This window comes from Pogoniulus pusillus, chromosome 9 (genome assembly GCF_015220805.1).
Source record: "Pogoniulus pusillus isolate bPogPus1 chromosome 9, bPogPus1.pri, whole genome shotgun sequence".
NCBI classification, from domain to species: Eukaryota; Metazoa; Chordata; class Aves; order Piciformes; family Lybiidae; genus Pogoniulus; species Pogoniulus pusillus.
In genome coordinates, this window is record NC_087272.1 from 40625398 (window position 1) to 40651246 (window position 25849).

General features: G+C 43.7%; 2 long non-coding RNA genes across 2 annotated transcripts in view; both read right to left on the minus strand.

Annotated features, from left to right (window-relative positions):
* LOC135178397 (uncharacterized) overlaps nt 1-9445 on the minus strand; it is a 29632-nt gene extending 20187 nt beyond the window's left edge. Inside the window, exons 1-2 of the long non-coding RNA XR_010303497.1 lie at nt 8983-9445; nt 8624-8787 (exon numbers count right to left, since the gene is read on the minus strand). This is a non-coding gene — a long non-coding RNA (uncharacterized LOC135178397). The remainder of the gene's footprint in view (nt 1-8623; nt 8788-8982) is intronic.
* A 449-nt stretch (nt 9446-9894) lies between these two features.
* Nucleotides 9895-18904, minus strand: LOC135178398 (uncharacterized). Its single transcript, XR_010303498.1, has 3 exons — nt 18601-18904; nt 10578-10700; nt 9895-10101 (listed from the first exon to the last, which is right to left on the minus strand). It is a non-coding gene; the product is annotated as an uncharacterized LOC135178398 (long non-coding RNA).
* Between the last annotated feature and the right edge of the window lie 6945 nt (nt 18905-25849).

Here is a 25849-nt window from a genome sequence, read left to right on the forward strand (position 1 = left end):
AGTACCCTGCACCAGATCACCGACGCTAAATGCCCTCATTGATGCGAGTGCCTGGACTGTGATCTGGGCTGGTTTACAGATATTCTGTGGCTGAAACAGAGTTGAAAGAGGTGCCCAAACTTCCAGCCTAGGAAGTACCAGCTACCAGGAACTGATCCAGCCAAATTCATTAGCACTTCTGAAAACGTGTCTGTTAATTTTTATTTGATTAACACTTGGTCTTTATTGGAAAATAATTAATTGAGCCCTGACATAAATATCAAACCACAGGAAACAGAAGTAAGACTGGCAGATAAACCCAGCAAAAACAGATAAAGATGCCAAAGGGAAATTCTCAGTTTAGTGTACATAAGGGCAGATTTTCTGTGCCTGCCAGTAGGAACTGAAGGCCATACTTGGAATTTTTAAGTTTCAACTTATGTTTTAGGAAGGCTTTCTAATAAACAAGAAAGGTAAGAGAAACAAGAGGAAAAGCTGTTTGAAATGAGCCTACATTTACAAGAAGGAAATCAATCCAAGGGTTTTTTTTACAGTGTAGTTTGATACAGCTGGGAATACTGTGTAAGCAACTCAGAGAACCTCATACCTCAGGAGAAGAGAATCCACTTCACAAGTGGAATTGCTTTTGGACTCTTAGAAGAGGGTTCTTTTGGGGAGTCAAGGTTTTCACAGCTGATACCACAGGAACAGTTCCTGTGGCCTCCAAACCCAGAGGAAGCAACAGAGCCATAGTAATGAGAACAGACACCTGAGAGACAGAATCCTTTCCATCTTCCCTGCACATGCACTCAGTGTGAAGCCTGACACTAGCTGCCTTTTGAAAGGATTCCCATTTATCACAGGAAAGAGATAGCTCAAAACCCTTGACAAAGGACAAGAATGAAGCACATCTAAGAAAAAGAAAAACCCAAACTAAACCCCTGAAGACCAAGCTCTTTATCAAATCCTGTGTTGGAGGAGAAAAATTAAGTTTGGTCCAGTTCTTCAGCTATACATTCAGAAAGCCACCAGCTTTTTATGGCAGCTCAATCATCACTAAAGTCAACTCTAGGACAAAATGAATGCATATGCAGCCAGAACATGCTTCAATTGATACAACATTTAGAGTACTATTAAAAAACCAAACAGACCCCAAACCCTGCATCTTAAAAAACCTCCCTGTCCTGCACTGTTACTGACCTCTGCTCTTAGTCTAGTAAACTTACTGCAGGTTCTGGGGGGTGGGGAGGAAGAAAAGAAGGGATAAAGAGGCCTACAAGCGTGCAGATAACCAGAGACTATCACTCAGTGCTGCTTCTAATTTCAGGATCTCTCTGCTCCTGCCTTCAGGAGCTGTATTCTCCTCTGCCAGCAGAGCGCTGGGCTGTGTGCAGTGCACTCGAGGAGCAGGACTTGAGCGCTTGCACATTTCCTGTGTATGCCTAGGCTGTGTTCCACATTTGCGTCTACAGAAGACTAAAATGAACCAATGTTTTCCTTCTCTCTACATTATGCTGCTTCAGGGAGATGTGCTGTTTTGCCCTGCTGCAAGGTGAGGTCATTCTCCACACTAGTAAGATGAGACCAGTTTCTATATAATAAAAACTTGATCAGACTTTCATGTGCTTTAAAGTTGAAATCAGAGACTTCATTTCTGCCTGAGGCATGTGCTTTTATTTAACGTGTTACTTCTTCCAACACTTTGTTTTTGCTTTCCTTCAGTTTCTCCTCACCCAACAGAGCTGATCACCTAAAATTGGGCATTTCAGAGCTATTGCTGATAGTGTTTTCTAGACTGTCTTACTTAAGCCCATTATGCAACTGCTATTTTTGAGTGATGCACTCTCATTTTCCCAGGATTTCCAAAGTACTTCATATTTATCATCGTCTTTAAGGTGAATCTTGTAGAGTAGGGTTGGACTTGGTGATCCTGAGGGGCTTTGCCAACCTGGATGTTTCTGTGATTCTGTATTCTTTCCTACTCCATTTTTGAGTTCTTCAGAGATCCTTCCAGAGCAGCCCTCCACCAAGTGGTTCAGTGCTGCCTTTGGCAGCTGCAGGCTTGAAGCCCACGCTGGCCAAAGGAGCGGCAGACAAACCTCTCAGGCATGTGGTGAACACTGTATGGAGGGGAACACTTACAGCTTCCAAATTACCAACCCTTGCTGAAACCACCAGTAAGAAGTGGGAGTCACCTGTCAGGGAGAACAGGAGTAGGGTCCCTCACAAGGGCAATGAGCCAGGGGCAGCAGGTTAGTTATTGTGCTGTTTGTCCACACTGCTGTTCCACAGAAAGCACTCCACTCTCCCAATATTAAGACTCATTCCTATGTCAGCTGCTGTGGAAATGCCTCCATTAGAAATAGCTTTGGGCATGGCTGACAAGCTGCTAGGAAGCTAAAATGCTTGTGTTTGCTCACTGACTTTTTGAGGCATAAAGTGTTGCAGTCTACCTCTATCCTTCCTCTGTACTGCTGGATGAAGGATTTCTTTTCTGGGATTAATTTTACAAGACTAAATGAAGCTTAGCCACAGAATTTTATTGGTATGGAGGATACCCATTTCATTTAACCCAGGGTGAAGGTGAGATATCACGGCCTAGAGTAAGGCTCAGTCTACACTGGCAACAGAAAGGTAGCTGTCAGTATGGCTCATATTCTTGGAGTCAGAACCTCAAGAAGCCCTTCTCTTAATGCAGCAGTTCTGAGTCTGCATGCAAACAAAACCATTTTCTTTACTGCCCCCAAGCTGGGAAATAAAAGAGGCAGAAAGCACCGATTCAGAGCTTTTAACTCCCCTCACAGGTCTCTGACAGATGCTGTTCTAGCTCAGAAGCTTGAACAGCAGCCACAGGCAGCTGAGTCACCCTTAGCATGGATCCAAAGAGAGACTTTGCCTCTCTGAACTTACTCCCTCCTATACGTTGCCTACACGAGGTCTAGTTACAGGTGCCCTCAGGCTCTCTGAAGGTGAAGTCAGTCATGCTCTAAAGGAACACTGAGCAGACAGCTTCCAAGTATCATGTCTTCTGGCTCTTCAAACACTTCCAGTTCAGAAAGATGCTACAGGAGACAGGTGGGTTTACTTTGGTCCAAAGAGATCAGCACTGTGCTAGTTGGAGGGCTGGAATAAGAACCACTGCCAGTGCAACTGAATGGATGGTGCCAGGAACAGGCATTGGTGGAGCTGGGGCTATGCAAAGCAGTGTGCAGCTCTGGGACTCTCCAACAGCACTGCCAGAGCTGTTGGAAAGTGAGAGCAAGCATGTTCTACCCTAAAAACAGTACTGCACTGAAACCTCACCAGCATCAGCATGGGTTCTGTTCCTGTCCCTAAGGCAGCAAGGCTCAGCTGCTGCAAAATGTAAGCGGTGCTATACACCTTAGCAGATAAAGAACTGCATCAGCTGAAAGAGCTTAGCAAGTGTGACTGGGATGGTGACAGGAGGCACTGGGCGCTGCTGAAACTTTATTACTTACTGGCATTCAACACTAAATTGGCCCAATAGATAAAAGCTTATTGTGTATGATGGAATGGAGTAATATCTTGCAACCCAGCTGCGTGCTCTTCTAGAGCCACTGCAAACACTGGAACAGACTTGCTCTGATTTCAAAATTATTAAAGAAATCACATTCAAGTTTTGTTTTTTGTAACGGCTTAGAACAAATTATGCAGGCAAGAAAAGAAGAGATGTGATTCCTCTCAGCTCCTGGATCAGAGACATGAAAACGTCCATGCCTCAGGGCTGCCAGTTCTGGTTGCTGTTCCTTGGTCTGCCATTTTTTGAGGCTGCGTATAGCAGGGTGATCTGCATGCAGAGCATGCCGTTAGCCACTGCTATTTAGCACCAGTAACACAGATGGATCTTCCCATTTAAGTTACCAAACATATGGCTTCAGCAAGGCAGAAGTGACAGCTGAGCTAAGTGTCTTTGACAGAGGAATTCTAGAAAGAGTAAAAAGTTAGCTGCTTTGAAAACTGCCTTGCTTTCTTCAAAGCCCACACTCCTCATTTCTCCCCCTGTCATCTTAGCATCCATGAGGTCTGTTTCATGTAAGAAGTTTTTCATGTCTTTGTACCTTTCAAAATTATATGAGCTACATGGCCAGGAGCAAGTGCCAGGATTAGCATTACTGAGCACAGAACATGCCAGCTCTTTCAAGTCAGAGAAACCAACTGCTTCTATGACATTAAAAACTGGCCATGGATTCTTTCGCCTCTTCCACTACATTTAGGCTTGCTTTCTTTCAAAACTATTAGTGTGTATAATTTCATTAAGGTCCACCTTGTCTCCTTAACAGAAATCTTTCCACTGCCTCAGGTCTTAAAAGTATAAAAAAGGCTCAGCAAGGACTAATTCTATTTAGTTTCACCAGTCACTGAAGCCGTAACTCTGAAGAAATCTTTCTGATGCATAAGCATAGAACTTTTAAAGTTCCTACTTCTTTTCGATAGCCCTTTCAGCCTGAAAATGGAGAAGAAATGCCACACAACTCCAGCTTTACCCTTCTTGTGCACTAGACATGATGCATTTTATCCAAGATCTGTGAGGTGGTGCAGAGCAGACAGTGCAGGTTCTGCTGCTTCCACAGACACTGACACGTGAGGCACCCATGGCTCTCCCTGATGTGCAAAGAGGAAAGGGTTGTGCTCCTGGGGATCAGCTGTACATGGAGCTTTAAACAGAAATGATGGGTCTGGAACATCAAAGCACTGCAGACATTTGCAGCAGAAGATTCCCCAATGGGAGAATACAGATGAGCAGCTCTGAGAAAGCTCAGTGGTTAAATCAACAAACATCTGGTTATGCTTCACGCCCTTTTTGGTACAAGCTTTACGCAGATCCTGCCCTTGTAGCATGCTGTCTGCGCTCCAGGTATGGGATGGACTCCAATGCAGTCCGACGGACATCAATGAAACTCGTGGCCTCAAATTCCTTTGGGCTACTCTAGTGCATCTGTGGGTTTCAAACCCAGCTATCACCTAAGTATCTATGATTACAGATAGCAGCTATTAGAAGTATTACCAGAAGCTGAACACAGCTGAGGGACAAGCAGCACTGCACTGGGTCAGGTTTTACAGGTTTGGACAGGATGAGGGCCTGAATCTTAGCAATCTTTTTTGAAGAAGAGACATTTCTTCTTAAGGCTCACAAAAAGCTTGTACTCAAGCCACAGACATTTGAGCCTCAGCCAGCTATTAATTTGATGGAACCATTCTTCTAGAAAGTCATTATATGCTTGCCCTGGCTTCCCTAGATAAAGGGTTTCTCCTGGTATTCACAGTGAATCATGGCAGTCTCAGAGGCACTTCAGCACTAAAAGTCTTTCAAGACAAGGGACACAGAAACAAACTCAGTGAAAGTTCTGTGTTTAGTTTTTAAGTGTGAAAATTACTATTCAAACTGGTTTGGTACTAAAACCCGGACAAGGACCTAGACTGAAACTTCCCAAGAGCTTCACTTGGGCATCAAACCAGCGAGCAGAGTCGGAACGCCTCCCCGTTTTGAGGATGAGCATTTGTATGCCACGACAACACCTACGTTAATGAAGCTGTATCTCAGTGACACAAAAATGCTGCAGTTGGCCTATTTTCAGAACAAAGGAGTTCTTTGTTTCGCACACAGAAGCATGGTCCTCATTGCCACACTGAGCGAAGCAGGGGAAACGAAATGCAAAGATGTGACCAGGACAGTCGATGTAGTCCATTGCCACATTTTCAGTCTTGGCTGGTGATTGTTTAAAACCAACCTAATGGTGATTGCCTGTCTAGCTTCTGCTATATTCACCTCTCTTCCCTTTTCTGTGGACGTGGCACTTCCTCACTCGAGATCACTGCAGCAGATGGGAGTTACTCCACTGCGCCTTTTTTCCCTATCCCTCTCATATAAATTTGTTACATCTTTGTTTTGAAAGTTTGCAGGGAATGGTGGGAATTATTTACAATATTTAAGAACGTCTCACAAGATTCATAACATTCAAGGTCACAGTAATCTCTAGAAAGTAGTTTACAGGATGGAGGTTGAGCATGAAAGCTCATTAATTTTTTTGCCTGAAATTCAGTAAAATCCAGTGAAAGCTCCCCTCAGTCTGTAACAGACTGGGAGCTGTGCTCAGTTTCTGGCTCATATTGAGGATGGAACTGTCTCTATAAACACTCCATGCAAGGCACATCTCCCAGCAGCTTTTATTCAACAGGTGGCAAAAGTGAATGCTCCACAAAGGACAAACAATCAGGTTGTACAGACCATCTAATGGAGGTAATGCCAGAAGGAAATAAGCCGGAAGCAGCACTGGAGCACCAAAGAGCAGCTTTGCAGAGCTGATGACGCAGTCAGTGACACTACGATCACAATGCTACTCCTTATGGCAACGCTGCTGAGCACCTGTTGGCTGAGACCTGCACCCAGGGCTCTGTGTGCTCAGCAAAACTGAGCTGTAAATCCGAGAAACAGCTGCCATCAGAACCAAGATGGCTGTATTGTAAGCCACCAACACTTAAAAGGATTACACTGAGAAGGTTAAAGTCAAAGTCATTCTTCGTGAAGTCATGAATCGTAAACCGTGTTCTGCTGGCTAGAATCTGGAAGCATTTCCAAGCCAGAATCAAATATGTAATAGAGGGGGAGGGAGGGAGGATGACAATTTTGAAAACAGGAGCGTAATTTCTGATTGCAGCAATAAAGATTCATGAAAGCTGTCCCTGGCTGTTAAATAAAGCCAACAGTTGTGCACTGTCATCACAGTAACACTTTATTTCTGAGATACCACCTATTCTGGAAATTGCAGTGCTCTGCTAGCTGTCACAGGCTGTGGATGGGAGCCACAGCTTGGATAGTGCTGAAATCACAGAATTACAGAATCACAGAATCAGTAAGGGTTGGAAGGAACCACAAGGAGCAGCCAGTCCCAACCCCCCTGCCACGGGCAGGGACACCCTACCTTAGATCAGGCTGGCCAGAGCCTCATCCAGCCTGGCCTTAAACACCTCCAGCCATGGGGCCTCAACCACCTCCCTGGGCAACCCCTGCCAGCCTCTCACCACTCTCCTGCTCAACAACTTCCTCCTCACCTCCAGCCTCACTCTCCCCACCTCCAGCTTTGCTCCATTCCCCCCAGTCCTGGCACTCCCTGACAGCCTAAAAAGTCCCTCCCCAGCTTTTTGTAGGTGAGTTCCCCTGGTGGGGGGCTTCATAGAGAGTCAGTATTTAGAAATATCTGCTCCTGGGGTCAGGAACAAATGGCAGACATCTTTTAACAGGGAGCAGCAGAGTTTGGGTTAGTCAGGCCACAGAGGATAACTGTCTATAAATAAACCAAAGAAAAGAGCGGAGGGGGAGGAATCCTCTCTAGCTGAAGGAAAAGTGTTGACAGAGGAAGTTTGGTATGAAGTGGTTCTGAACACATTCATATTACAAATTGGAAAATTGCTAGCCAGAGTGACAGGAGAATAGCCCAACTGCTTTTGAAAGGGGTCACTCCAAGGAGCAAGACGGGAGCAGCAAGGGGGCTATTCTGAATGCCCAGCAGGGCGCATGAATGTTTCCATGCCCTCACCCGTCTGTTTATGTTTCTGCTGTCTTGGTAGGCTCTGTGTTATGTCCACTTTCAAAGGATTTACAAAAGAAGATACCATAGACTACTCCGAATCTCAAACACCCCCAGAAAGATGTAGGTGGTGCTTAAAATTTAAGCCGGTATCTCGGCACACTGCTAAGAAGGAAGCCCTTTCAGACGTGCACAAGAACAGGCACTGCAGACCAACTTGTTACCGTTGTGAACGTGACCTTCTTCATGGGAAACAGACTGTGGTAGGGTTGGAAGTAGCAGGCTCAGAAGATATCCTCTGCTTGAATACATTTGTCTTTGCTTGAAAATTTACATTAACTAGGCTTAAAGGTCTGTCAGAAATGTTACATGCTTCTTCCCTTCACTTATTGTGCTGAAAAATGGACGCAGATAACTAAATCAAATTATCCTTAAGATTCTGACTGAATGGTATCTTGGCACAAGATCATGGAAAGTCTCAGACACACCATTACCATGTTGCAGCACGAGGAGAAAAATATTGTATGGGCTGATGCTGAGAAGCACTGAAGCTTACTATGAGCTTTTTTCCTGAAAGCAGATACTGCTCTGTTATTTTAAAAACAGAAAGTGAGTATAGGAGTGTAATTATAAGCCTGGAGATGTAGAACTGGTTTAATAAAAGTCTCAAACATGAAAACAGCTCGAGTGAGGAGACAGATGGAGAGTCGCCAGCACTGTCATTTGAATATTCTACAGAAAGCTTAAATTCAGCACATCAGCAATGATGAAGTCATTTTAAAGCCTGGGAGGTCAATGATGTTGTTGTAACTTCTATTTGCTGTCATTACTAGAACATGCTTCGCATTTGGAATGTAGTTGTAACACGTGAAAAACTGGCAGAGATGCAAATTTCCCTACACTTTATAGATGTCTTTGATAGAAAGAGTTCAGAGTGTTAATGAGCCATGGCTTTAACTGATCTACCTACCTTTTGGTTCCTGTGGGAACAGATGATGATAACAATAAAAGATGATGATCAAAAAAAAGTAACAACAACGTATTTCTAGCATCCAACTACTGCTGCTAATAAGGATGAAGACAGAAAGCACACTCACGGAAAGCTCCATGGAACAGCAAAGCCCCCAGAGAGGCACCCACACAGCACAGCTACCCGAGCAGTGGAGCAGCAGCAGGATTCACAGCCGAGCAGAGAGGCAGGTGCTGTCCCTTGGTCCTAGGCTCCCGATCTTCCTCCTGAGCTCAGTCAGAAATCTATGTTCTTGCAAAAGAAAATATTGCCATTTTACTACATGTAAAAAGAACAGTTCTGGTAAACAAACTAAAGTAGGTGACTCCAGCTCTGTGAAGCACCAATTTGTCCTGCACTACTGACTGCAGTCAGAACAAAGAAAAGCACAACAGTAGCTTGCTTAAGCCATTTTCTTAATTAAGAGGTTGACCGCTGGGAACTTACCTTTAATTAAGCACACTGAGTACTATAATGAGGATGCTGAAGGTGGGATTCGCCTGGCCAGAGTTCTTAAGCAAAGTTCCTCCATGACTTGCGAGGGTGCTACGGATGCCGTGTCTCATAGCTGCTGCTGGCTCACCCATAATTATGCTTGAATTCGTGTTCAATTTTCTAATCAACTCTAATGAGGAAATTACTTCAGGATTTTCTTGTTTCTGCTTGGGAACTTCTATTTCCTGTCCTTAACGAATTACGTTCTTTATTATTTCATTTCTTGAACAATCAGAGCTTCTGGTTCACAAATCCTGTAACTTGTTTTATGATGATTTTATTTCATGTGACATGTAGTTCTGAATTATAGATAGAATTTGTCTTCATTCTGCTGCCGACCAAAAGGAACACACTCAATTGTTTGTACTCCCATTGGTGTAACTGCAAACCCTCAGTGTAGTATCTGGAAGAGTTCACTTTCCTTAGGGAAAAAAAAAGACATAAAAAAAGTAGTTTGTTTCCATATTTACGTGCAGAAGTTCAGGGGATACAGACTGGCATACTGCCATTTAATTTCACAGAGCTATGGAAAGCTGAATGTATTTAATTCTGCTGAGGTCCCAGCCTTTTGTGCTCCCAACAAATCACAATTATTACTAACTAGCTGCACCTGAAGTTGCCCTAACTGACAAGCTGCTCAGCCAGAAGGGCAGAGAGGGAAGGGATCTGAAGTTACTAGAAGTCAACCAGTAGGGACTAAGAGAAGTAAGAGGATAAGCCTGGGTGGCTAATGTTGGAATTTAGAGGGACTGATCAAACAGAATAACGTGTTTCAGAGGATGAGAATAGGTAATGTAACTGGACAAAGCTTTTACCTGAATAGATGTGGCAAGGCTTGTAGAAAGGTGACAAGAGTGATGGCAGGGACCGCTGCAGCATTTTCAGGATGCTCACCTTGCCTGGTGACACCAAAGGCATCCAATGCTGCATGCAGGAAGAGCTGTGTCAGCATGTGCTTGGGGTTAGCTCACGTTCTCCTGCACTTGTGACCTCTGGCACAACTCCAGCACACTGGACTGTTGGGGCTTTTTCCTAGCTCATTAATATATCTTTTAATTTGGTGAGGATAAGCTGGAAGTGGTAGAAAAAGAGACAGTTAATTGTCCAGAAAAGTGATTTTGCTATTTTTAATCGCTGTTGTAATCTGTTTGACACCTGCATTGTTTCATACACTGCCAGTGAGGCAAGGCCCTCCTTAGGACTGGTAAGATCTCTCGTCTCTTAGGATCAACAGTTGACACAGAACTGAGGACACGAGGAAACTCTTGGCCTCAACACCACATCACCTATTTCAGACAGCATTTCCAAAGGATTTTTGCAGCAGCTATTTTCATGACTGGAGAAACAACAAAAAGGAAGCTCTACAGAGCAAGGATTCTGATGAGCATTTGTGGACTGCACACTGAATGAGGTGGGCATTTCACCAGGTCTTCAAGCCTAATCTCCCACCCCCTTTCCTGCTCTGTGTCTTGCTCAGTCTCAGCAGAGAGCAAAGGTTCCACACAGCACATGAACTGCCTTACATGTCAGAACAGCTTTGTACCTACCTTGGTGTGCTTTTCTCAGGGGGGAGAAATGCAAGGTGAGATGCAAGGCAGCACAGGATCAGACCTTCCTGTCCTCCATCGCTTGTGACTTATTCCTCATCTGTTTGGTCCTGTTGGTTTAGCCTGTACAGGAGTAGCTAAATTCACCAAATCTTTGCACACTGAAGAGTTTGAAAATCATTGACAGTAAAAGTATCTCTTTGCTTGCCCTCTCTCTTGCTTACTTTATTACAGCCTCTGAAAGTTTCTACTCCTCTCTATACTGGGTTATTTTTGTGTTTGCTTGTTTGGAGTTTTTGGTTGGTTTTTTTGAGATTGGATTTTTTTGGTACTTTGGATTTGGTATTTTCCAGTCACTGGCAAGTATCTGATGTCTGCGAGAGCATTCCCACGTGAAGCCCTCAATCTCTCTGCAGGCAAACTATCCATTCAGCAATTGGATTATTTCTACACTGCTTCTTAAAGCTACCTTAACCAGGCCCTGTGCTTTGACTTCACGTTCACACTTCAGAACAAATCCCTTTGATAACTAAGCAAACACATAGGTCAGGCAGGAAAGAAGAAGATGAACCCTTCAGTCCCAAAGGTAAAGAGACTTTGGATTAGCAGAAAAAAACGCGAGCAGGGAGAGAGACAGAGGAGACCATCACCTGAGCAAAGGAGATGAAGGCAGCAGACAGGATGAGCTCTGTACAAGCACCAGACGTTGTCTGCTGGCTAGGCAGTGGAACGTGCTCACCCCTGCACATAACAGCCTGCAGATCACAGCAAGAATCTGTCTGCCTGCAAATTGCTTCACACATGAGGAGTATGCTCAGTAAAAGAAATACCAAAGAGCCTAGCATCTCGCAGGGATTGTCTGGAGGGCAGAGGAGGTGAAAGAGGTATGTTTGCCCTCTTTATAATCTGACAACCGTGGGGACTGTCACAGAAATCAAGTTATCCGAGAAGATCATCCTGCAAGGGCTACATGTAGCATCTTCAATTTCTTTGTGTGGTAAGTCCTCAGGACAGGTTTGTCCCCCGGGACATGGCGAGAGGCAATTTATTGTGAAGAATGAATTAAGACATGGAGGAGAGGCTCTACCGTTGGCCAGTCTCCTAATCAATGGTGCAGCTCCCTTGCAGGAAAGGGTGGGTGTCACAGAGGGACTTGAATGTTAACTTCAAAGCATGTGGAGTCACTGGTTATGATAGCTACAACAGAACAATTTCTGCTTACTGGATTAGGGGATAAGGATTTACTTTAGTAGCAGTAATCACCTGTGGGCAAGTTTACACTGAGAAAGCACCCTGTAAAGAATCTGCACACCCAGGAACCAGTCACACTTGCTGGTGGCTGACAAGCCTTCAAGATGCCAAGATGTGGGTAGAAATTGAAAACTGGCGCCAGAGGCACCAAAAGCACAGCTACAGTTGGCCTAAATGAAGCACCCTCTGGAACATGCAAAGCAGGCAGTGGCAGCTCTAGGAACATTCATCATCTGAGGCCACCTGATCCAAGCCAGTAACAGCTCCCATTTCAGTCTGTCATTTCAGAGACTGTAAGCTTCATGACAGTGCTACAGACAAACAAAATGTACATGGAGGAGTTAGAGAAGAAAACCAAAAAGGATTTCTGTGAAAATCCAAACGCAATTGAATACATTCAGGAATAAAAAGGAGTGCAAGGTAGTATAATTTCTTTCAATGCTTTCGTGGTTAGAAAGTGCTTCATAGCTCTACCTGTGGTGCCAAAAGAGCAACTACGGATTTAGCTAGATGCTGTTCAGTCACAGAATAGCTGATGATCCCTCTCCAAAGACATGAAACAGGTCAACAGAGACATTTGGCTGGGAATAAGAAGCCAAACAGAAGAATGAAGGAAGAATGGAAGCAGTAGTGGTAGCAAACAGTTTTTAACTCCCACAGCTGCTAAGGTTAGATAAATGGAAGGAGAAACAACAGGAGATGAGACTGGCAGAGAAAAGGAGAGAAGGGAAGATACAAAGCTGGGATGAAGCAGAAATTGAATGTGGAACTGGACTCCTCACTGTTGAGTGTGCCCACTCCAGTTCTGGTTTGAGACCAGAGGAGAGCCTGATTCGCCCTCCTTCACAGTGGGACAGTAAAGAGCTATCCCAGCTGTTCTGTTATTCAGATGTCTTAGCCTGCACACCTCTGTTCTTACACAAAGGCTTCTGTAACAATCTAACTTAACTTCTTGGCCTGCACAGACCACATCTCCACAGACAGTCTTTCATTTTGAGCTCCATAAATTTTTAACATGTATGTAATGTTTCATTTGGCTATCCTGAAGCAGAGGTTGTTCGCTTACACTCTGGGACCTATCGCACCCAGTTTTCAGCATCCTCTCCATCTTTGTATCATATGCCAGCTTTCTAAGTACTGATTCGAGAGGTTTTTTTCATTACTTAAAATGCTAAACAGAATGAAACCAAGAACTAATCTTTGTGAGACCCAGGTGGAATCAAGCCCCTTGGTGACAACTACCATCATGTTTTGACTGCTGGCTAGCCAGCTTCACTCCAGTCACTGCACACCATATTACATTTGTGTCACTCTGCTCTCTTAATCAAAATGTCTTGCAGAAATAAGACAAATGCCTTACTGACAATTACTTTTTATCAACTGATTTATAATCTCAGGGGGAGAGAAAGAATATCAGAGCAGCCTGACAGTGTATTTCTTCCCCAAATCCATTCCATTATCATTAGCTGTATTAGCTGCCTCTGATTTTCTGTTAACCAAGTACCTTACCAGCTCTTCTGCTACTTGCCCAGTACTGACACCCAGGCTGCACAGTTTACAGTGTCACTGACCAGTCTGTTTCAGTGGATTAGGAAGAGCCCAGCTAAACATTGTTATGTAAATTAGTAAGGCAACAAAAAGGAACCAAGTCAGTATTTTACAGGAGGCACTAGCCCCTTACAAAAGATGGGCATCAGAAATACACTTCCTACCTAGGGAAAGCCAGTGACTTACTAGCTGAAGTGTTTTCAGTCTGCTCATGTAACCCACCTAGCCTCGGACAAGCCTGCTTTCTGGCTGGGCTGTGCTGTGAAGCGCAGCTGGTGAGGTTTAGAGCATCAGCCACTGGTCACAATCAGGAGAGCACTTGCCACGGTGGAGACTGGCAGCCGTTCTTGCAACAGTGCTGCGTACCAGTGCAAGGAGCGGCCTCGCGGCAAGGCACAGCAAGAGCAGACCTGGGGATTAAAAGGTTCACCAACCAAGCAAGGGACTTTCGCATAACTGCACCCAGGACCAAAGCAAACACGGGAGAGGTTTAGCGTTTGAGCCCTCTCTTCGCCTTTTTCTTGCGTTCTTTGCACGGCAGCTGGCTGCAGATTTGTAACACTTTTTTAAGATACACCTTTAAACACTGAGGCTTCTGCTTGGCCATTTCCAGTGTCTCCACCTCCATTTGCCACTGGGTGCTCCTAAATGCACACAGAATTTGGATATCACCTCTCTAAAATCCGAGGGCACATCTGGAAAAAGTACCCTGTAAAAAACTCTCTAAAAGCCTCAGCAAAACATTTACGCAGCCAAAAGTTTCCAGAGAGGGAAAGGACACCACATCCTTGTGGGTCCCCTGTATGGAGTAGGAGTAGCTAGGATAACTCTCCTATCAAACACAGCATTTTGGCACCACAGTCCTGAGAGCAGCACAGAGCATTTTCATTCCTTCTATTGTAAGCAGTGTACCTAAAGGAAACGATTTTTTATGGTGCTCTCCTGTTCCCGAGGCTGAAGTCAGCACTATTTTCAGGGACCATAAAGTGCTCTGAGCTTATCACAGCTAATCTCATTGATAGTTTTTCACTGTTTGTTTCAATAGCTAGCTTGTCTTGACGCACGCGAGCTTTGTTCTCATTTCCAGTGACACTACCAACAGCAACCAACAGATCTTTCCACCCTGTTCTATGTGTTCTTTTTTGGATCCATTATGCCTCCACGGGGCCTCTTTCACCACAATTTCTCTTTACAGAAATGCTGCTATTCACTCTCTGCTTTGTTCCAAGCTATCACCATGGACATTTGTTACTGGATATATAATTTTATGCTTGAGGCTCCACCTATCAAAAATTGCTGCACCAACATCTTGTCCTCTGTTCACAAGATAATTATCACTTTCAGAGATAATGAACCTCATCAAGGTCTTCTCTTCTCATTTTCCTTTATGAACAAATTTTCCTACTGCCAGAGTTAATGAAACTAAAAAGAGAAAGAGAGAAAGCAGCACCATCAGTCTAGCACAACACTGCTGAGAGTGACAGAATGGCTTTTAGGAGAAGATCACTGATACAAGTTACCTGCCAAATATTCAGCTGAACCTTCAGTGGGACCAGGTGTCTTGCTTTCAGATAAACAGAGTCGTTATGATATATTTAAAAGCAAGATAGATGTTATAATTAGCAATTAACATTTTCTGAGTTCAGAAAAAAAAATCAGTTTGACTGCACGTTGAAAAGTTCAGAGATCTTGCAGCAAAATGCCTACTTCCAAATATTCCATGACCAGGAAGATAATCCTTGTGACAACATCTAGCAAGTCATACACCTCAGTACTCCCCTGCTGACAAGAGCTGGCACCAGACGCTGGAGAGCAGGGTGGAAGGAATGCTGTAGTGAATACACGCAGCAAGAAGTTCTCCAAAACTCATCCCCAGCTCATATGATGACACAGGTGGACCTCTGCTCATTTCAGTGTCTTATCTAAAAGCTAAAGCAAGCCAGTAACATCTTCCTTAAGGTACCTGGGAATTGCATCTCCCCTCCATGGCGCACGTTCCCTTTCATACTCTTGGTACAGACTGACACGGCACTGAACACTGAAGTCGGTGCCACTGATGATGCTTGGCTGCCACTGCACCTGCTGTTCGGCTAAGCTCTCTAGCAGTAAGGTACCTTCCACACTTGGCCTTCAGATCAAAGTAAAGAGTTAAGTTTTCTGCATTTTAAACCACATGACTGCTTCCACAAAATATTTTTTAATATAATAGTTAGCTTTTGTAGCTACTTATTATTCTCTCTGTGGATGACTCTGAATAATTAAACTTCTTCAGGCTACATGGGTGTTAGGAATTCGCTTCTCTAGAGTGGAAATGGACCAATACAATTCTTCTTTCCACTACGTCATGTGCAGGAAACAATCATTTCCAGAAAAACAAGGACCTTCCTGATGTTGTGGTTATTCAATGGATCAGTTCTAGAACCGAGAGTTTTATTGGAGTGAACGGGCAGACTGACAAAGACCGACACTGAGAACGTGATGCTTAGTGAAACTAACAGAACAGGCATCTCAGTTCTGTTCAGAATCCTAGCTGCTATTTTTTATGCTTTTACTATGTTATTTGAAGGGAAAAAATAAAAACAATGATTCACAATAAGCTCAGTTTTATAAGCTCCTCTGCCCTGGAACCTCTATCATGCAGCTGTAATTCTGACATCTGGTAAGGCAAGTGTACGATTTACATTCCAAACATCCAGGCTGTAATATAAAATGTAGGAGAAAGCAATCTCAGACAACCCCAAAAACCCAAAGGAACAATAAGCACTCAAGGAAAAGGCAAAAGCATGGAAATACAAAGAGTAAACTCGTGTTTACTTAATGAGTGCTCCTGATGGGGAAGAGAGCCAAAATCACCACTGCCATTTCTGTGATTCTGACTTCTCAATTGTATACCTATTCCTTCGGGAAGCCCTGCTCAGGCAGCTGGTAAGTTTCTGCAAGCTACATGAAGTGGTTGTGCATGTACTTCAGATTGCATTTGTAACTATCTTCATTTCTTACTTGTTTTCTGACCCACTTTGGGCTGCTTTCTGGTTTGAGCTACAATGCAATGTCACAAACTACAGTAACTGCACATTGGAACCTACATGTTCAGTTAGGCTTCACAGAAACCTCCAGGGCAAAGAAAAGCTCTTGAGAAGATCTCGGGAAAGGGAAGAAAATAGACAGACATCCAAGGTGCAGCTGACTCCCCAGCACCAGTTTTACAAAAGAAAGTATCCAGGTAATAACAGGAGATGGTGACCTGAAAAAACAGAACATGCAGGCACAGGGAATTGTACAGGAATCTCAGAGGTGCAGAGCAGAGAGGATCTGCAGCCATAAGCACTTAACACCAGGTATTTAAGAAATCTCAGCATCCCCAGAGAACTTGTACACATGAGTCTGAAGGACACTTAAGAAGGAATTAGTGTAGTGTCCAAGGGGAGACTTGCAACTGGCTGAATTTACCAAGCATGGCATCACAAACTTATAGGTATCAATTAAGTAGAGCATATTCTGTTGGTTGCTTATCTGTTTATTTAAATTTTCCCCCAGATCCCACAAAGTTCTTATTTCTGGATTTGTTACCACTGGCATCGTTCAAGTGACCTTCAGGGAACAACTGCACTTACATGATGCAACCGTTGCAAAGAGCAGGAAGAACTGAGTAGCTCTACAGGCTTTACTAGTTTGCTTCAGGGTTTGTCACCAGTGTGGCCAGCAGTGGGCTGCTGTTGGATGTAATCAATTAGTGGGGATTTTCCTGGAATTTCTAGCACACAGGATGCTCTCACTTGATGTAACCTATCAGCGTAGTGGAGTTGCATCAGACAGGCCAGGGCCATAAGTGTTTCCCTCGGTGAAAGGAGACAAGGAAAGGGAATCAGACTGCGCATGAAGTATTTGAAATAGATTTGAGAACACCAAAGTGCCTGAAAAGTTCAATAGAAAAGATATGGGAACCAAACTAAATAAAGAAGGAGGGAATTGATGCAAGAGGTGGGGAGCAACAAAGGTTCTTTCTTCAAACTAAATGTGAAAGCATCTGAGTGCGTACGGGTGTCATCACCCCAGTACTGCGGGTACTGACCCTATTTGTCTCCGTCAGTGTTTCATCTTAAAATATCAATAAATAAATTATTATTGGAGTCATGGCAAGAGGCTAGAAAGTTGTCAAATTCCACACAATAAACCAGCTAGTGAACCTCTCAAAGACAAATGTCAGAGAAAAGGAAATGCACCTGGAAGAACATGGAAACCTGAGCTGTATTACAGGGAGGATAAAAACCCTGAAGAAGCACTCATCTTAACCATGAGCAGCAGATATTTTGCCTTTGACAAAGAAGCAAGGGATAGACTGCAGATGATTAGCAATAGTAGTCAAAACACTAGCAAACTGAAAAGCTAAGAAACGGTTAAGTGGCAGGAGGGAAAACAGAGCTCTGAGGATAAAGTAATCTAATCTGTACTGCAAATAAAGGCAGTAGTAACCATGGTGCCCTCTGACTACTGGGCACAGGGCATGAATTTCCTTGGTAGTATATTAAACCCAACCAGTGGATGACAATCCTCAGAGCAGGTGAAATTAGCTTCCCTTGAGGAGCTCAGCAAACCTGTCAAACACTGAACAGAAATATGGAAAGCAGAGCAGCACTGATAAATAGTCTGTGTTGTATGTGTTGCTGTGTGCAGGAGAGCTCAGAGAGACTCAGAATTAGATGAACTCCAAACCAGACAAGAGGAAAGACTTGTATGTAGTTTTCAAGCCAAATAAACAAGCATCAAATGCATTTTTAGCTAGTTAGGAAGTAGGAACATCTAAGCTTGGAGACTGCTGAGCAGAGAAGAATAGTTATCCCTCCAGAGATGGAGAGATCATGTAGAGTCAGTTTGTTACAACCCAGAAGGCAGTAAAGATTGTTGGGTAAGAGCAACCCTAAATGAAAGATCTTGCTCCTGACACACCTGGAAAAGAGGTCACCTTTACTTCCCTTTCTTCATCTGATCCTATTCTATGTTTGTTTGGTCTTGTTTGGGGCTTTTTTGTTTGGCTGGTTTTAAGTTTTCTCTATCTATAAAAGCTACCTGGTCTCATTGGAAAGCTGACAAAGCTGCCTTAAAGCTCTAACTTGGCTTACGTGTTACTTAAGTATCTTGCACTAGAAATGTTCACCTGCTAGTTTATATTAAAAAGAGAAGTTACCACTCTTCATTACATATATTAATGTGTTAAACTTCTTACCTCTGTATCTGACTTTGAATCGTGTCACTTGGAGCAGAACTATCCTGGGAGAATGCCAGATAAAGTTTCCAAGATGTCAACAGCTGGAGGCACCATCATCATCATGTGATTCAAGAAGAGTTCTCTCACTCCCATTTTCCCTGACATGTTCCTTAGATGCAATTGTTCCACTGAATGCCTCCATTGTGCAAAAGGAGAGAGTTAGTTGTGGCTCAGCCAGACTCAAGCACCTGCAGTGCTTCTGGACAAGCTGCAGCACTGGCAACGTGTGCAGGGTTCCCTTTTTTCCACCTTGAGTACTGCAGACGCTGTAGGATGGAAGTCAGATGTGCAATTAGAGAACTTCAACACAAGGCTGCCTGAGAGGATTAGGGACAGTGCTGTCCCTCAAGCACTCTCTGCAAAGAGGGTGCCTGCGTTAGCTCCTTTCCCACATCAACCCCCCTACCACTGCATGTGCTGGAGAAGCCTTCATCAGATTCACTTGCTGAGAAGTGCTGCTGTGTGGTCTGCAATGTTCTTCCCTTCCTGTGACTGATGAGGCAGCAAATTCAGTATTTGGAGTGCAGCTTGGGATTTCAGTGACTTAGTATTGTTCCAGAATTCCAGGAGATACAATGTCATTTTCAGCACTGCAAAGTCTGAATAATCTGCTTCTAATTAAATAAATCTCAGCACAAACTCGTGCAGCGTCTCTTGTGCTACACTGGATAAGGGTTATTTTTGGTTACCTTTTACACTAAATTTTGTCAATAAGTAAACAACGCAGAGAACCAAATTAATGGAGAGGAAATACTTCTTGTTCCACATTTCTTGCTGCAGAAGAATGGTTCCCTGAGACAGCTGTAGGTAAGTGCTGGTTTAATGAACACAGCATTCGGCACTGGACAACAGCCATCTGCTGGCACTGGAGCAGCAGACACAGAATCACAGACTGTCAGGGGCTGGAAGGGACCTCCAAAGCTCATCCAGTCCAACCTCCCTGCCAGAGCAGGATCACCTATACCAGGAATGCACCCGGGCAGGTTTGAATATCTCCAGAGAGGAGATCCACCTCAGCAGTATCTGCAAGCAGTGCAAGTAGAATCTGCAAACCTATCAGTCATGCCAGCAAGGCAAAGCTGAAAACAACCCAACAAAGCTGACAAACATTGGAGGCACATTTGTATTTTTCACTACCTATCACTTAACATTCTTCAGAGAAAGGGATTTACACTTAATCTTGTAATGTTTAACTATTTAATAGCTCCTTTTCCTAGAATCATGTGTACCTAAGGTTTTTTAAAGCTAGTTTTCTTATCAATAAGTTTGATTTTTTTGTTTCTTTCTCACTAAACTCTTGAGTTCCTTAATATGACTGCATCTTTAATCTGCCTGAGCTGAAACATCAACATTTTCCTTAGTACAGCTTGAAAACATGCAAGTAAAAATATTATACAATGTCCGTGGGAATTAAATACATCCAAGCAGAAGGTAGTTTAAAAAGTCTTGTCAAGGTATTTAGAAGTTTGGGGCAGCCTCTCTGTGAAGCAGAAAAGCTGGGATGCTTGCTGTAGCCTGAGGCCATGTTTGATGAGGCACAAAGGCAGACTAAGTCCCAGATGGAGCATTACAGCCTTACATATGCAAAACCGTAAAGTTTTGGTGTGCCCTCTCCATCTGCTACCTCCTATGCTGTAGTCAGCAGCCACATCACCTGGCCAGATGAAGCAAAATATACTGTCACATTTTCACTGGCAGAGGTTTTACACCAAGAGGGAAATAGCCTTGCTTGAGCGCAAGTTTCCTTCTCCAACCACAGAAACCATTAACACTTCTTAATGGAGAGGGTCTGAGTGTGATTGCAGCTACAACAGCTTACCCCTACCTGCTCAATACAGCCCCCTTGTCCATATTTCCTCTACCTCAGAAACAAAAAAGGGCAAACGGACTGTAGCCAGGTGCAAATTTCTCTGAGAGACAAGGTGCTTTAGTCAGCACCTTCATTCTTCTGCAGGGAAACCGTTAGGAAACAGGAAGCTCTTCACTAAGGGAAGTCAAGAACCATGCCTGTGGATTTCAAGGTCCTGAAGATCCTTCAGCCTTCATGTAGCAGTGTCCTCCAAACCGGAAAGCAGCTCTCCTGCCCCCGTGTCCTAAACTGCATTGCAGCCAAGAAAGTGAAATGCAGACACGCGCATGGAAGTCTGAAAGAGCTTTGCCAGGCTCAGAGGTTCCTTTTGCCAGAAAAATCACCCAGAAGCAAAGCTCCTCCTCCTCTGCATCTCTCACTCATTTTAAAGGAGCTTAAATGAAAATCATTAATTGTGCTAATGCAATGTGCTCAGGGACAGTGGGTGAATGGATCCCACTGCTTAATCCTGACAAGCACTGCACTGAGCAGCAACACTGCTACCCACACAGCTGGAGCAATGAATAGTTGGCCTGGGTATCCTCTGAGAAGAGCAGCAGCTTGGTGCAGACTCAAAAAACACTTCAGCTGACCCTCACAGACTGACAGCCCTGGGAGGTTCAAGGTTCTCTGCACACCCACATCACTTCCCATAGGCCATCACATTTCACCAGACTGCCCCTGAGCTGCATCTTTAAGAGTAGAATCCATTTTTTTATCTGAAAAACAGGAAAAATGTAATTCCTTTCAGAAAAGAATGAGAGTTTGGTAGGTGAAATGTAACAGCATGAAGTTTCTGGGTCTGTAATGTATTGCAAGCCACCAGTGACTCAGTGATCCCTGTGAAACACATCAATGATCTCAAGGTACATCACAAAATCTATCTTAATTTCAACTAATTGGCATCCCTGGTGGCACTTTCAGAGGAAGTGATAAGAACTGAAAAAGAGCTACACTTTCATTCCTACGAGGGACCCTTTTCAATTTAAAGTTGAAGGTGTTTTGGAAGTCACGCCTGAAAATGTGCAGCACTGGTGGCCATGCAGTGCCTGTTCTTTTGGAAAACACAGAACTTGGGGGGTTGTCATTTACAAGTGGGAGAAAGGGCAGAAAATACGGAATATACCAATTCATTATACAAGTACATGCAGTATATGAAGTCGTGGCTCTGCGACTGACCTTAGAGAAGGTAGAACAGCTCCTCCTCCAGCTTAGATCCTCTGTACTTAAAACAAGCTCTTCTCCTACTGTCTTCACTGTTTCAGGCAATGCTGACAGGCATGCCAGTAGTTTTACTGGCTGTGGTCAGCTCCACTTCGTACTTTGGAACATTAGTGCACCTTCACTTATGATTTTATTATTAGATCATTACGTTTCAGAGCAGTGGCTCATCATAATTATTCAAGAACAATGTACTGATGGCTTTAATGGGCCAATAATCCAGTGATGAAGGCTCTATAATGCAATTCAGTGCTCTTGTGGCACTATTCAGTACTCCCCAGTGACAGGATTAGCAGAATTGCAAAGCTGGGCAAGTCAAATGCTCTGTTAAGGCAGCTTTTGCAGCTTTGCAGGGCTGTTGTTTGTTCAGGACACATCCTATTTCCTGGAGGGGCTGGGGACCCTTTTGGCAACACAGCGGTTTGCGGTAGCTTTTCCCTTGTTGTCTGCATCCAGGGTTTTAGAAAAGGCCACTGGTTTAGACAACTATAAAACTAGAAAAAATACAGGAAGAAAATAAGACTTTTTGTAATGGAAAGGATTTGCTACACTTTGCAAAAGACGAGATGAAAAGGACATTCCTTGTGTCTTTGTGAAAATGAGAACAGAGGTAATGGAAGGATGAAAAACTAATCCACCTTTTACTGCTTTAGATGCTTGGTGAATGGCAAGACACCAGGTGAGGGTAAAGCCTGTAATGGCAGCTTGTATTGGTTGTGTTGCTCTCATTTGCAGATATGTGGTTCTGAAAGTACAAAATAGATACTTCACTAAATCTGCAATTTTCCTCACAGTCAAGAGCACCGCTGCTGCATCAGCAGGTATCTGTGCACCTTTATGGAGCTTACCTGCACAGGTGTGTTTTTGTCGCTCTCAGACTCCAAAATATGCCAATGCCATGTGATTTTCCATGAGCAATGCCAATGCAAGCTTTCTTTTCTCTGCAGCCCACTTTCCAGCAAAAACAATACAGCAGGAAATAGCACCGTCACCTGCATCACCACCTCCTGAGAATTCTCTGAGGTGGGAGGAAAGAAAGTTTCTAGAGTGAATGATTTTTGTTAAGAAATCATTTTCATCACAAACATGAAGCAAAGTGAATTTACCTGGGACATCAAGTCTTAAAAAATGGCAACTGTTTTAGGGGTAGTCTGTGATGCAGAACAAGTATGAGTGCTGCAGCAGGGGGAAGGTAACAATCTGGGCTAGTTCAGGTGTGCTAGTTAGAAGCAAGCTGGAATGTTTTGGTAAAAGAACTTGATAACAGGTAGTTTCTTCTGCCTTTGCCTTCAGACCTAGTCACATCTCATTAACCTTGCTCCCATTAACCTTGCTCCCTAACCTCTTGGCTGCACCTCTATTCTTCCTGAGAACTGGGGTAAGGTTGAGAGGGGCCGGGGAAGGTGTTGGGGTGGTTTGAAAGCCCCTCCTGGGGACTCAGGTTTCTGGGAGGGGAGTTGTGCTTTTGTATTGTTTATCCTTTGTATATTTCTGTATATAATTGTATAGAACTGTATATATTGTAAATAGCTGCTTGTAAATTCTGCTAGCTGTAAATAAATTGCTTCATCTATATTCCCAGAGGCCGTCTGAGTTAGCTGGGGCAAATTCAAAGTGGGGGGGGGGCGGGTAAGAGCCCAAACCATCACATCAGGACACACAAGATGTTTTTCCAGTGAGCTAAGGAATTGCTGCTGACCCGAGACACAAAGCTAGCTATCAGTGTCTTCACTGCTCTATACACAGCCCTCTCTACTTTCTTTATACTCAGCTGAACAGGACTGTAAGCAATCACAGGCTGATCTCTCCATGCACAATTTCTCATATTCATGCTCCTTCTCTAACTTACAAAACATTTCCTGGGTGGTAGCCTTGATCTGTGGGTACAAATCCAAAGCAGTGTGCTCTTTTGGGGTCAGCAGGGGCTGGATGCACTGTGTGATTCCCCATGAGGCCTCTTTGGTCACAAGAGTACACACTGATCAGACCCAGGGGGTTTTAACTCCCTGGCAATACCACAGAGGGGGTTTGCTACAGTTCCTAACACGAAGACCTGAGATAATCCAGTGCCCAAACGTGAGCTTTACCTTTTTTTAGGATCTGTAACTTTCTTTGACGGAAAGAAACCTGCTGTTCTTGTTTATTGGCTACAAGTTTGATGCTTCATCTGTATTCATATCTGAGAACTGAGCAGCTGGCTTCATGTATGATTCAGGCTGCACTGCCTACAGTGAGTACTAAATTTCAAAACCTTGATTTAATATTTTCAGAAGCAGAGACATAAAACCTGAATACGAGGTGATAACAAGAGATAGTCACTGCGTTATCTGAGTGCAGTGAGTTGAAAACGTTCCAGAGTCGATCTGATAACATGGAAACAATTGCTTGGCAGCCATGGAAAAACTATGTGAGATTATTTGAAAGGACAGCACAAAAATAACCACAGATTATTAGTTTGGATAAAAGCTGCAGCTTTGTTTTGATGTTATTCATGACCCTTTTTACTTCTCAGTGCTCAGGTGCTGAAATTGAAGCATGACAGTCCCCAGCACTTGCTGATCTCATGGCTGCCTCCTGATGGCTCTTCTGCAGCTGGTTTAAAGAAAAAAAAATGGCATCATGGGGTAAAACCTGTAACATTAAGTCTTGAGACAGCAACGCTAGGAAGAAGTTGTGCCAGGGCAGGTTCAGGCTGGAGGAAGTTCCTCACACAGAGAGTGATTTGCCATTGGAATGGGCTGCCCGGGGAGGTGGTGGAGCCATCACCCCTGGAGGTGTTGAAGCAAAGCCTGGATGAGACACTTAGTGCCATGGTCTGGTTGATTGGCCAGGGCTGGGTGCTAGGTTGGACTGGATGAGCTTGGAGGTCTCTTCCAACCTGCCTGGTTCTAGGATTCTATGACCTTGAGATAGATAATAAAAAGTGTGACAATCTGCTAATGGGAAAAGATGGTCTACAAGAAATTCTTGCATAACAGATTGTTTCCATGCCATAGTTGGAAGGTATGTGAAGGGACTGCATTGGGTTTTTAACTACTGCTGTTACCCCAACAGCACAGCACATGCTGTGCAGTATGCACATCACACCCAACTGAATACTGGCTACAAACAATTACAGGGCTGCAGGAAGCACATCTGCAAAGTTGTTTGTTTGTTGTTTTGGGTTTGGGTTTGCTTTTTTTAACCAGGCAAAACTGAGATGCAACTGAGAAAGAGAAAAGCTCTACCCCAAGGTCATATAATAATCTTTACTTCATGCAGGTAGATGACTACAACAAAGAGAAGGAAAGAGGTCTTTCTAGTGGAAGCTATGATTCGGTTACCATTATCAACATTTAAGCTGAGTGATGTAAAAATAATATGTACATAGCAAAGGGACACTGAACGCGTGGTACACTGTGAGCATCACATACAGCCCTGAGCTAATGAGTAAGTAAACCAATGAAAGGGGTACACAGAGTAACACTTGGAGTGCTCCAGAAACTGGAGAATACATAGCAGAGTAGGACAGCAAACGTGTTCCTGTGAATGAGCACTCTCTGGAGCAGTGGAAGAGTCCTCAGGCCTCTAGGAAGAAAGCTTTTCTTAGTATTTTTTCCCCTTCATATACATCAATTAGAAAAATCTCTGAAGAGGCAGAGCCTGCATCTCTAACTCCCACACATCAGCCAGTTTTGTACAAGGCAAACTTGGCCAATCTGAATGTTTGTGTTCTAGCAGAGATTAACTAATTAAAAAGAGAACCAGCCTGAGATTTAAGAAGCTCAGTGGTTTGCAGAACATATGTAGGACTAATGCTTCAGGATCCACCTTAAAGTATAGCCATTAAAGTACGTAAGATAGATGGTAGATATGTACCATTATAGTCTGATTAAGCAAGGAGGTTCTAGCTCCAAATACAACCACATTCTTAGTGATCTTGTATGGCACTACTGAATTAAAAAGAATTGTCTGAAAAGAGAAGCTTCTTTCCTTCCTTTTTTTTTCCTTGCTGGCATTAGTAAACTTGTGGTTGATTTGTGCCTTTACTGACTAAAAAATGAACAAAATAAACAATGTTTACAAGAAATGGTGAGTAATCTATGAGCAGAAGAGAGGCTTTCACTGAATAAACAGATATTTCTACAGTAAAAGGAC